The following is a 13,654-nucleotide window of genomic DNA, read 5'->3' as shown; positions in this document are numbered from 1 at the left end:
TATGCCAGACACTATGCTAAGTTCTTTACATATTTGAACTCATTATTATCACAACACTACACACACTGAAACAAGGCTAAGAGTCCTTAGGGACTTGCTAAAGCTATACAACTAGTAACTGTCAGAGTTCGGGTTTTGTAACAGGCGTTCTAACTCCATGCTTTATTACTGGACACTGATTCTGTGCTTTACATTAAAATAAGCCTTGAGTGACATATATAAAACTAAACTTAAGGGCTCAAAATACTCTGGGCTAAAGATGAAATAAACCAATAATTAGGTTCATGATCCAGATATACATTGAATGCTGATATATCTTTGAGGTCAGGAGAGCTGGGAGAAGCTTGTTTTCTTTTTTAACTTATTTTTTATTTATTTTGAGAGAGAGAGAGAGAGAGAGCAAGTGGGGAGGAGCAGAAAGAGAGAGAGACAGAATCCCAGGCAGGTGCCATGCTGTCAGCACAGAGCCTGACGGGCAGGGCTCAAACTCATGAACCATGAGATCATGACCTGAGCCGAAGTCAAGAGTCAGACGCTTAACAGAGTGAGCCACCCAGGCACCTCTGGGAGAAGATGAATTGTGACCTCAATATTAGAAGAAGAGATGAAGAGTGAAGCTAGAAGGGTATATACACTGTGGACAAATCTCTTGTGTAAAGTTATAGATGCATGTCACATTATGGCACATGGGGAAATACAAGTAGTTTGGTATGGCTGGAATAGAGACTTCTGTTTCACTATCAGAGGTTAGAATGAAAAGTCGGAACAATTATATTATCAAGGGTCTTTTATGCCATGTAATAGGCTGTGGCCAAATCTACCCCATAGAAATTTTCAATGGTCTATTGAAATCCCTATTTATAAAGTTGTAAAGTTCCTAGGCCTGCAGCAGATGGAGAAATTTTGTATTAGAACAGTGTTGTCTTGCTGGTTCTCTGTATTAACGTGAAGTCCTATTAAGAATAGATGGTGAAGTATGCCCTACCATAGCAGTTCAGGAGGCAGGTCACTGGTTTGGTCAAAGTACAGGAATAAAGCCAACATGACATGTACCTTCCCATCATTCTTAAGTTCAGGGAATCAGCCCACCCATTCATCTCCCTTCCAGCTTCCTGAACCTCTTCTTAGGAGTTGAGTAGCCAGAAAGATCAGACATATAGGATAGGTACTAACTTTCTTATTTTCATTAGACACCTGCAGAGTTCTTCAGTTCCTTTCACTTGGGTTTCCGACACTAGTTGAGAAAACAATGTAACTAGAAAAGAGAACCCAAATTCTCAGTGGTCCCCAGCTGTGGAAAGGTCTCAGAAGCATAGTTGGTAATTGGCAGAAGAGAAGAGAGCCATGTTCAGTCACTGTGAATACTTCATTACTTGACTATTTATCTTATTAACTAAGAGAATATATGATTATTTTTGATCTGTTATTGACACTATTTCTCAACACATTATTTTCCTAAACATAATTATTCATAAGTAAAATATCATACTATTTGCTTGCATGCCCACATTTAAGATCTGATAAAGAATAATGATGTATGTAATGGTGTAGGTTATATAAACTTTATCTCTTCACTATTCTAAAAAATGGAGGGAATATTAGTTCCAATAGTCAAATATTGGTTTCTTTATCTTCAAACAGAGTTAATATCTCTTATCTTATAGAGTTATGGGGTATGTTGAAGATGATTAATATAACACAGGAAGATGATTAACATAAAGCAATACTAGGCTCAGAGTTAGCTCTCAACAAATGCTGACTGCTATTTAACACTATTTAACATTAGCATATGCCCTAATGAAATGAGGGAATTCCAATTCTACATATTTGTAACAGTAAAAGTAGGAGTATAATGTTTAATTGATTCACAAATATTACTGACTGATGACTATGTTTCAGTCATTATGTCATAGTCAATGAAGACAAAAGTAAACAATACAGGATTTTAGTTCTCAAGAGTTTGATCTTTATGTTGAAACAGGTGGATTTCTAATTTATAAGCATCTGAATTATTACTTACAGAATAATAATAGTTAATAGTTTTATAGTTTATTATGTTCTAGATACAGTTCTAATCACTATTATATATATACATATAATATATACATATGTATATACATATATACACATATGTACACACATACACACATATATGTATACACAACTTTAGATAATAAGCACTATTATTATCTGCACTTTACAAATGAACAAACTGAGGCATAGAAACATCATCGCTTACCCAAGGGTCACAGCTAAATTCTAGCAAGCCTGGGTTTTTAACTCAGATATCTGACTCCACAGATCACACTCTTACTCATTTTATACAGCCTTGTCAAAAAAGAATATATTTTGACATATACCCAAATATATTTTGAAATATACCCAAAACACTTTACAGATGCAGAAACTAAGTCTCACAGAGTTAAGTAGTAACTAGCTGAGTCACATTTGGCAATTCACTGGTCATGATTGTTGAAGGCAATTATTCAATATCAGATCCACCGTGGTATTGGTGATAATTTAGTTTAGACAAATAGTCTACTTGTATCCTTGGCCACAGTGTAAAGCAGGGACCTTCTTTAGGTGACTATTCTGGTATCATATTTAATCTTTGAGGATCAACATATGGATGATCCACTTGCTGATATAAAAAAATTAGGGTTTTTTTTTTGCTTTGTTTTGTTTTACACTGAAAATATTGCTAATAGGGTTGCTGAAGAACTGATCTTAAAACAAGGGCAATATCCATTTCTAAAGAATGTTAATACAAAGTGTTGTTTCTAAAAACTGATGCAATTGCCACTTTTCAACCAACTTTTAATACAGACATATTCACAAGCCTCTGTCTACTTGTTCAATGACGTTACTACTCTTCATTTGGGGCATTAATATTGAGAGCCATTGTATTAAAATGTGCCATTGTTAACTGTGTATGAAAAAATGAATTTAAAAAAGTTCATAATGCACCTTCTTTTTTAAAAAAAAGGCTGTATTGGTGAAGCTTAAACTGATATTATTTATATAAACTGTTTGCTTAATATATGACTCTCATTTTTAGATTCAAAAAAAAAGAAAAGGTTTCAAATACAAAGAGGTTTCCTTAGTTCCACACTCTCCATGGCTAACTGAAGACAGTTATTTCCCATAACAATTACATTTATTCTTTGGGGGGGGGTGTATGTGAATAAAACAGGCATTACAGAACACAGGATAGCTGCACAACTCTTCCTCAGGAGGAATATTTCAGAGGTCTGGGTAGTTGGAAATCAGCCTTAGTTGGCTTAAGAGTCTTCACAAAATCTGATATTCATTAAAAGAAATACTAAGGGGCAAGACTTCCTCCAGTATAGATCCAATATCTGCCACTACTCTCTCCATGTTGAGAATTGAATGGAGGACTATTTAGATTAATATTTTCTCTCTTTCTCTTATTATGCTCTTAACTCAGTGATTTCAAATGAAACCAAACATTTCTGAAACCAGAACAAGAACCAGAGGTCACAAAGAAGCCTAATTGTCAGATGTGAAGGCAAGGTGTTGCCCTTCATCAATAAAGATGATAGTGCCAATACTCCAACAGCAGTCACAGGTGGTGACTTTTCCCCCTCAGTAACAGTGACAGATTTGTACTAACACACTCATACTACCTTTTCAGGGTCCTCTTTTGACCAGTAATACACTATTTGTCAGACTCCTAGTGGGGCAGATTGCTGCCTGTGGATGTGAATCAGAGCAGAGCCAAGAGCTCCCACGTGGGAAATCAGCCTTGACTCAGTACAATGCATTAAATTAGCCGAGATCACCAGCCACAGAGTTTTATGCTATCTAATCAGGTGACTGGACAAAAGAGGACATGTCAGCCTAGAACAATTTCAAAAATTTGTGTCAGGGAAGTATTAATCTGCTGCCCTAGACTGTTGAAAAATACATAGTTTAATATGAAATCATTATAGAAATTTGACATAAGCCATATCAACATCAGTATATTATAAATCATCTTGTATGATTAACTGAAATTCATGTATGTCATTGGTAGGAGAGCAAAGAGAAATTTTAAAACAACATCACCTAACTAAGAGAAAATTTATGGCTAACTAATAGTGTGTATACTTCTATTGAATTCCTCTGGAATTTGAAGAAAGTGATATAATGATGCCATGTCCTTCCTTGTCTCTTTTTGCATGAATGTACTATATGTATATATCTAGACATGATTACAAACATATAAAGCTTGTTATGAGGATATTAGAAGTATACTATAACAGAAGACCATTTAGAGGAATTACAAATTCATTAATTTTAAATTCAAGCTTTCTTCCACTTTTTAAATTCTTTGCCTTGATCCAAAAATTTTAACTAATTATTTAACAACAGTGATCACTTAAATAGAACTTACTACTTCTCAGGATCTATCTTAACAACCCTATAAGTTTCTATTATTATCGCCATTTTACTGATACAGAAGCTGAAGCATAAAGAAGTAATTAATCTGTCCATGGTCACCAAACTAGTTAATTGGTGAAGTTGAGATTTAAACCAAAGCACTTTGCTTTTATAGTTGTGTTTTTAACTACTAAGCTAAGGCTTATTGTTTAAGAAAACTGTGATGAATATTTTATGCCTAAGGGAGAGCACAGTGTGTATTTATTAAGTCAAAATAAGATTTGTGTTTCCTGATGTTGCTATCTCACAGCCTGGTTAGATATCCCTGCTTTTTCTTTTAATAGAACTGCTTACAAGCCTCTCTTCTAGCTTTTGTACATAGTATCACCATTACGGTGTGTGATCCTTTGATGGCAGGATGCTCCCACCAAATCTTTTCATTCATAACTAGCCCCATACCTAGTGCAGAATAAGGAGATAATATATATTGGTGGAATGAATGAATAAGAATGTTCACATTTTACTTAAATGTCTACTTTAATCACCACGATTTTCATTTTATTTCATGACTGAAAAACACTAAGATTTCTTTGGGAAATTTTAATTCCACACTTAGCCTCAGATGGGTTTAGCTATATAAGCCCAGGATTTGGGGGGAGGGGGGGATGGTAGATAATTTCCACTCCCTGATTTGAAAGTTTTTATTTTTTTTAAATTTTTTTTTAACGTTTATTTATCTTTGAGAGAGAGAGAGACAGAGCATGAACGGGGGAGGATCAGAGAGAGAGGGAGACACAGAATCTGAAACAGGCTCCAGGCTCTGAGCGGTCAGCACAGAGCCCGACACGGGGCTCGAACTCAGGACCACAAGATCATGACCTGAGCTGAAGTCAGCCGCTTAACTGACTGAGCCACCCAGGCGCCCCTGATTTGAAAGTTTTTAAGTGAAGAGTTCAATTTTAGACATGTTGAATTTGAGAACATAAATAAGAGAGTAGTTGGGTATATGGGTCTAGGAGAGAGAAGCAGAAATGAACAAACAAAAAATATCTAAAAAACATTTTTAAAAGTTTCCTGAGGTGCCTGGGTGGCTCAGTCAGTCAAGCGTTCTACTCCTGGTTTGGTTTCAGGTCATGATCTTGTCTTTCATGGATTTGAGCCCAGAGTCAGTCTCCGTGATGACTGCTTGTGATTCCCTCTCCCTCTCTCTCTGCCCCTTTCTAGCTCATGCTCTCGCTGTCTGTCTCTCTCTCTCTCAAAAATAAATAAACTCAAAAAATTATAAAAAAAGGTTTCCTAAGTAACTGTAAGACCAAAAAAAACACAAAAACCTAGTAATAATATAACTAGGAGAAAAAAATAACCCACTTAGGGGTGCCTGGGTGGCTCAGTCGGTTAAGCATCCAACTTCGAATCAGGTCATGATCTCACGGTTCCTGAGTTTGAACCCCACATTGGGCTCTGTGCTGACAGCTCTGAGCCTGGAGATTGCTTCAGATTCTGTGTCTCCCTCTCTCTCTGCCCCTCCCCTGTGCACGTGTGTGTGTGTGTGTGTGTGTGTGTGTGTGTGTGTGTGTGCACGCGCACGTCCTCACTCTCTCTCAAAAATAAATGTATATATTAAAAAATAACTTTCAGTAAGTAGTTAAAATAGTGTACAGAGAAGTATATATGGATGTTAAAACTTTTATTGTAATAAAGAACTTTAGGGGCACCTGGGTTGCTCAATTGTTTGAGCTTCTGACTTCAGCTCAGGTCATGATTTCACAGTTTGTGAGTTCAAGCCCCACCTCGGATTTGCTGCTGTCAACACAGAGCCCACTTCAGATCCCTGTTTCCATCTCTCTGTCCCTCCCCCACTTGGGCTCTCCCAAAAATAAATTAAAAACATTAAAAAATAAAGAAGTAAAAAAAATAAACACATAATTGAAAAAGACTACCAAAAACTTAAGAACAGAATAAAATACTAAATAAAAAACTAAGTAAAAATAATTATAAAATAGAATAATAGAAATCATGAGACAATGAGATAAGTCAAAAATATAATGATTTTTAAAAAAATAAAATATAAGTTCATAATTTTAGATAGCTGGGAAGGAATATAATCACAGCAAAGGACCTAAAATTAAGGAATATTTACTATTTATAATTGCATACTAACAATGAAGTTATAAAAAGATGATTTGTTTATAAAATAAGAATCAGCATTATTTTCTGCTATTTTGTGCTATTTAACAATCCACCCCAAAACTTAGTGGCTTAGAACAACTTTTTATTATTTCTCAAAATTTGCTGATGCAGCAACTTTGGGGTCATGGTGTCACTTGGGTACATTCATGTAACCTCAGTTATCTGGAAGCTTGAATGGAACTGGGAAGTGTAATTTGACCTCACTTCCATTTCTGGGGTCTTGATAGGGATGTTTGAAAAGCTGGGGTCTCTCTCTACTAGTGGCCTTTCATCATTCAGTGTGCCTAGCCAATCTTCTTTACATGGCTAGCCCTATATGCAAGTGTTTGTCAAGTATCTCCTCATATTACATTTTCTGGCATCCCTTTGATCAAAACAAATTATATGGCCAAGTTCAGTGACAATGTGGGAGTGGAAGTTAATTCCACCTATAAAAGGAAGGAAGGGCATAGAACCCTAGACCACTTAAAACCTGACAGCCCATCCTCTGGCCTCCACTATTTATATTCCTCCATGTAAAGTACACTCATCCCTTCCTAAGACCATCAAAAAGTCTGCTCCTGTTATAACACCAGGCTTAGTTTTGAAGTTTAGGATCTAATCATCTAAACTATATCCAGGTGTGGATGGCATGCCTCATGCAGTTCTGTGGGCGGAACCCCTTGGGTGAAAGTAATCAAGCAGAGACCTGCAAGTTAAAAAGACAGGTCTTCTGAACCCCACCCAACACATGTACCCAACTTACGACGGTTAAATAGGGACAAGATGATGACAAGATAATTTCCACTTTTCAGGGAGTGGAAAACTGGAACTACATAGCAGTGACAGGTATATAATTACTTGTAAATTTGACCAAGCACGTCTCCTCAGTCTCTCTACTTCTGTAGCAAGGGGTGTTCCCTGATAAGAGTCTGGTTCTGCTTCCTGGGGGTGATTGCTGAATCAATTCAACTCTTCTGCTTCTTGCTGGCTCTTGGCTATGACTTCTATAACAAAATTCCTTTCCCATAAAAGTGGTTAGAGTTTCATTCTATTTTCTGACTGGAGATATCCTGACCTTCTTTGGAAGGCTGATTTTCCATATTGTTTTAGAGCAGGGAAAACTACTACAAACATGGAATGTTGGGGTAAGATGCCAAATATTTCCCACCACCTGATTAGAAACTGTCTCTTGCCTGTGGCCCAGAAGGCGCTTCTAATTTTGGATTCTGTTTTTCAGACCATGCTAATACAAGTCCTTCATATTTGAAAAGGGATTCATTCTTGACCTCAAAAGCCATATTCACATTTTTTTTTTCTGAAATAGGCTTCCTTTTACTTGGGGCTACATGTAAATTTACTGTGGGAATATGTCCTTAAAATTTTTAGATACCCTGTATTTAGCTGTGAGGGTCTACTAAGCACTGTCTCAAACATTTCAGAGTTCCTAATAATTAATATTTCAATTATACCCTGGATTTTATTTTTATACGTTTATTATGAGAATCTTTTGCTTTCTTGAGTGACTGAAAACAACAAACAATTTAATATTCTAATCCATCAAATCCTGTTTGCAAACTGAACATTTCATTCTTTGGCTCATTTCTCTCTTGAAATACCCCATGATGCCACTAAAGAAAATGAATTGGTACTCTTTCCTTTGTTCATCAAATAGTAAGAGATGCTGACCAGTTCATTTATATGGGCATTCTGCTGGATTAAGGCTTTTTGTTACAATTAAATAAGTTTACCTCTGCTTTAAAATGTCTTGAGGGCAAACTTTATATTGTGTATATCATAGAACCCTCCCTCTAACAGAACTCCCTCTCAGATGGGGGAGGTCAGTGAGAGGACATGTCCATCAGCTGATTTGTGGGCTGGACCCTGGTGATGACATGCTCGTCACCTATCCTTGGAACGTGCATTCGGTCTTCTTCCTCACTCCAGAAGCTGCTTCAAGGACATAGCCCGTAGATAGATGTGGTGTTGAGATCATCTGGATGATACCCATGACTCAATTTGTTAAGACCTCTATATAAACTTATAAGGTTTGGCAGATGGGTGCATAGATCTACTAGTCTCTCAGCTGTCTAACGCTAGCTTTGCAAGCAAGTTCCGTGGCTTACTAAGCCTGCCACCTACCAATATGGGATGGCCTGCCTTTTTCTTTGCTCTCTCCCTCCACATATGGGGTCCAGTTTCATATTATACCTAGGAAGGTCCCAAAGAGGTTTCAAACTATCATTCATTCATTCATTCATTCTCTCTCTCTCCCCGCTTCCCTCTCCCCTTTCTGGAACAGACCCACACCCCCCACTCCAGTCTCCCATTCTACCACTACTGTATTCAGCAAAATTCAGATGGAAAGTCTTGGCAGGAGGATAAATAGCTCCCCTTTGGACATATAAAACTCCAATCCCTCAGTGACAACCAAATGGTCATAAAACTTCTGCCGGTCTCTCTTTACTTCAGTAGAGTCCCCTTTTCTCTGGCAGATCTAATCCTCTAGTCCCCCATCCCTTGACCCAGCAAATGCATCCAGTGATCATAAATGAGTACTCTCCCAAGAAGGGCTCACTCTAACTGCATTTCCATTAAACATCTTTTCATGTATATATTTTAAGATATGTATATATATATAAAATATTTTACTTTGTTATTTTTCAATTGTTATCAAAGTAACAGTGGTCTACTCTAAGCTTCTATATACTAAAAGAAAGAGAGAGAGAGAGAGAGAAAGAGAAAGAGAGAGAGAGAGAGAGACTAACTTCAACTTATGTTCTAAATAGTTTTGCAGTCTATTTGATTTCTGGTTTGATATATCAGCTCTCAGCATTCTCTCCTGTTTAGTTCTAATTTTAAGATTATTTTTAAATGTACAGTTTCAACATAGAAGTTTCTTCTTTTTTTATATTTTGTTCTTTTCAGTGGATTGCGAGGAGAAAAATGCTTATACTTTAACAGCTTTCCTGGAAACATGGACAACCATATTTGTAGTTTTTTATAACTTTATTTCACTGCATCATTTGTATTTGTTTTTGTTGTTGTTTTGTTTTGTCTTTTTTTTTTTTTTGGTCCTCAATAGGTTATAATCTCCATAAGCATAAATTATCTTTTAATGATGAAAATTATCTCTGACAGCCCCAGATTATCTAAAATTGCATCACTCATGTATCTCACCTAAAACAGTACCAATAAAACTTTTAGTGATGAAAAAGTCTATATCTGTACTGGAAAATATGGTATCTAAAGTCATAAGAGGCTACTGAGAACATGGGAATGTCTAATACAGCTGAGGAAATGGATTTTAATTTTAATTTATAGTTAATATAAATAGCTACATGTGACTAGTGACCATCATACTGGACAGCAAAGATCATTCCTTTCTAGAAACAACTCATTCCCTTCTGGAAAGTATATTAGGATTTGCCTTTGCATTCATTTGTAAATCTATTATATTGTTTGCTGGAGGCAAGTACTTGCCACCTATGCTTTAACAAAGCTTCCTCATAGCCCACATGTTGATTTTGTCTATTTGCTGTCATTTGGCCTAATTTCCTCATTTCTAATATGTTAATTTCCCAGGAGCTTGGCTTGAGCACTGTATTGAACACCAATCCAGCGACAATTCAGAGTCTTTCCACTAATTTGCTCCTTTTGTATCATTTCACTGGAGGCTAGCTCCTACCCTATAGACCCTTCAGCCTCTTGCTGAAATACTATAAATTTAGTTCCTGGCCAGGGCCATGGTATTACAGTTAACCTGTTACCAAAATCCTGGTATCTCCCACCTGAGAGGACTCCATGAATATTGACTGGTTTGACACAATCCTTTAGAGAGAGTGCATGGATTATAAATTGACCTACCTATTAATCAGTTACTATTCTTATGCAGTCCTAATATTATTTTCCTCATTCCAACTACCCCCATTAAAGTCAGGGCTCATCATGATTCACTGTGATTTCCTCCTAAGTAACTAGACACTTGATTAGAATTCAATACAGTAATTTTAATTGGTTGATAGATGTCAAATCAGAGAAAACAAAGAATAAGGGAAACAACCAAGTACTAAAGAGCACTGATGGACAATGGTTACCTTTAATAGGAAGAGGAAGAGATTACTGAGTTGCCAATATTGAACTGGGAAAAATAAATATTTATTTCACTTACAACTTCTAATTATCTCATTTCAAGTTTGAATATTTTATGTATTTTGTTTGCTCTTTTATCAAAAAGTCACTAATTTAGAATTTGACAGTAGCTCTCTCCACTACCTGCTACTCTGGCTGCATAAGTCTGTCTTTTCAAGAGTACAATCCCACTACTGAAATAACACATGATGTTTAAAGTATCTATTCAGTTAATATTAATTAAGCATACCTTGAAATTTCACTGGAAAAAAACGATTGCTTTATAGACCTTCTGGACTGAGTTCATTTAAAGAAAGTAATTACCCTATTAATGGTTTGGGGTTATTCTCTTTTGTAAGTGAATAAAATTATAACTGAATTATTTATTAAAAAAAGAATGATTTATGGAGCTTTAAAGGACACACATATAATTTTAAGGGATTCCATTTTTCAAAGCCTCTGAGAGATATGCCATTTTAGTTCAACATTTAAGATCTGCAATTTTGACACTAAAAGCACACAGAGAACTTCATTAATCTCAACCAACGATAGACATCAGTTCCAAAGGAATATACCATCAGCCGAAAGAAATATATATACCATAAAAGCATATGTGGAAGTTTTATTTTTATAGAGAATTAAAAAGAACTACTTTATTTATAAATGTCTTACCAAAGATACAGTGAATACTTGAACCTAATTTTAGTCACATACTTGCAGCCACTTCAGATACGAGGTTTTCTAATGCAACTGAACTGAAACAGCATATGGATTATATTTTTAGGCAATCTAAAAAATTTGAGTGAAAAAAAAATCTGCAAATCTAAGTGAAAAGAATAAATATCATTCTCTGTCAACACAGAAGGTGTTACTCTCTTAATTATCATAGTAAGAAATATAAAGGAACAAAATAAATTCAGAAGAAAAGAGAAAATATCTACACAGGGAGTGTAGATTTGGGGAAATAATTCTGTCACTTATAAGATGGCAATGTTCATTACTTTGAGATTTTCATATAATTTTCCCTTTTACATGAAAGTGAAATAAATGTTCATAGTTACCTAGACCATTTCAATGTAAAAACCTGTCTGTACACATATTTTTACTTAATCAGTTGGATGTCCAATTCAAAAATCTCCATTGCATTAATATGTATAAACAGAAAGGGAAAAGCAATACATTTATTCAGTGTTAGTGGATGATTTTAGAATGAACATCTGGTTGAGAGAAAAAAAATGCAGCTTTGAGATCCCTGTGGGTACCCACATTTTAATTATAAAAAATTAGTGTTAGTATCTCAAGGAACATATCTAAAAAGGAAGCAGTTCTCAAAACCTCAACCTAAAAACAATAAAATGTAGCTGCCAATATATAAATTTAGGTAGTCTTTTAAAATACTCATTCTATTTTAAGGGAGAAAGTAAAAGTTCTACAGAGAAACGTGTAGCTTTCACCCATAAAAAAGGAAATGAAAGATATTAAATATTTTATATGAAGATACAAAAATGTATATGTTCTGTTTCAAAAAAACGTCTTCAGTTAAAACTTATTTACAATATAAATTGTTTCTTACAATTATGTATTACATATAAAATGTTATGAAAGTATTTTAGCAAAATCCATTTATTACCAAAGACATATAAAATACCAAATAAAGGCTCAAATCATTTCTAGCATATCACATTCATTTATCTAAATACCAGAAATAAGTGTCTTGCTATAGGCCAATTACTGATTAAGTGGCATGGACTCTCCCATAAATACAACTTTATGTCTATGTTATTTGCAACAGGGAAGAAAAATAGGAGACTAGAGTAAGAGTAAAATAAAAATTTTAAATGTGATAAGAACCAAAGCCAAAGAAGGAAAAGCTAATTCTAATTAGGAAAATACAGAACTAATTCTAATATAGCTAAGGAATGTTGGCAAATTTCTGAAAGATAGGAATGAATGTGACTAAATCATGGAGGGTAAGAATATTTAAGAGGGACATCATGAAACAGATACAATAGGGTAGGAATCAGAATTTTTTTTTTCTACAATGGACTTGATAGTAAAAATTAGTTTCTGTTGCAATTACTCAACACTGCCATTGTAGAATATTCTCAGACAATATGTATATGAATAAACATGGTGGTTTTCCAGTAACACATTTTTAAAAAGTTGAAACAAGGCTATGGACTTTCATGAATGACATTCATCCACCTACCCATTTAATTAATATTTTTTAAGGGTCAGTGAAAGTTCTAAGATGCTACAAGGCTCTGGAGATATGATGGTGAATACATGAGCTCTCTGTCTTCAAGAAGCTTGCATCTAGAAGGACTAGTCATCTTACACCAAGTCATTCCATTTTATATTCATTAGGTCTTAGTTTGAAAGTTTAATGAATCCCCCCCCAACTCACCCCAAATCACTTGGATTTAAAAGGTGGGGTGCTCGCTTCGGCAGCACATATACTAAAATTGGAACGATACAGAGAAGATTAGCATGGCCCCTGCGCAAGGATGACACGCAAATTCGTGAAGCGTTCCATATTAAAAAAAAAAAAAAAAAAAAAAAAAAAGGTGGGGGGGGGCGGGAAGGACTGGGATAATTAATCTTTCTTAAATTCCTAAATCCTCATTGACCAACTTTTCCTTATCCGGTTTTAAGGGACCAGTTTGTATAGTTTGTATTACTACAATCTTCCTGCAATTAAAAAACTCTAAATACTCAATTAAAAATTAGCTTTTCCTTTTTACTCCAAATTTCTTCCTGCCACCAGCCCTGGTAACTTCTAATCTACTTACTATCTCTATGAATTTCACTATTCCAGACATGTCCTATAATGAAATCATAAAATACTTGTTCTTTTGTGTCAGCCTTATTTTACTTATCCTAACATTTTCAAGGTTCATCCATGTTGTAAAATACATCAAAATTTCACTTTTTTGTGGTTACATAATATCCCATCATATGTATATCCTAC

General features: G+C 35.3%; 1 non-coding gene across 1 annotated transcript; it reads left to right on the top strand.

The window, feature by feature from the left end:
* Nucleotides 1-13,118: 13,118 nt before the first annotated feature.
* LOC122241616 lies at nucleotides 13,119-13,225 on the top strand. The gene has a single exon (XR_006221858.1). It is a non-coding gene; the product is annotated as a U6 spliceosomal RNA (small nuclear RNA).
* The last annotated feature ends 429 nt before the right edge of the window (nucleotides 13,226-13,654 follow it).

This window comes from Panthera tigris, chromosome C1, assembly GCF_018350195.1.
Source record: "Panthera tigris isolate Pti1 chromosome C1, P.tigris_Pti1_mat1.1, whole genome shotgun sequence".
Lineage (NCBI taxonomy): Eukaryota > Metazoa > Chordata > Mammalia > Carnivora > Felidae > Panthera > Panthera tigris.
The sequence above is the reverse complement of the archived record's forward strand: the minus strand, read 5'-3'. Positions and strand labels throughout refer to the sequence as shown.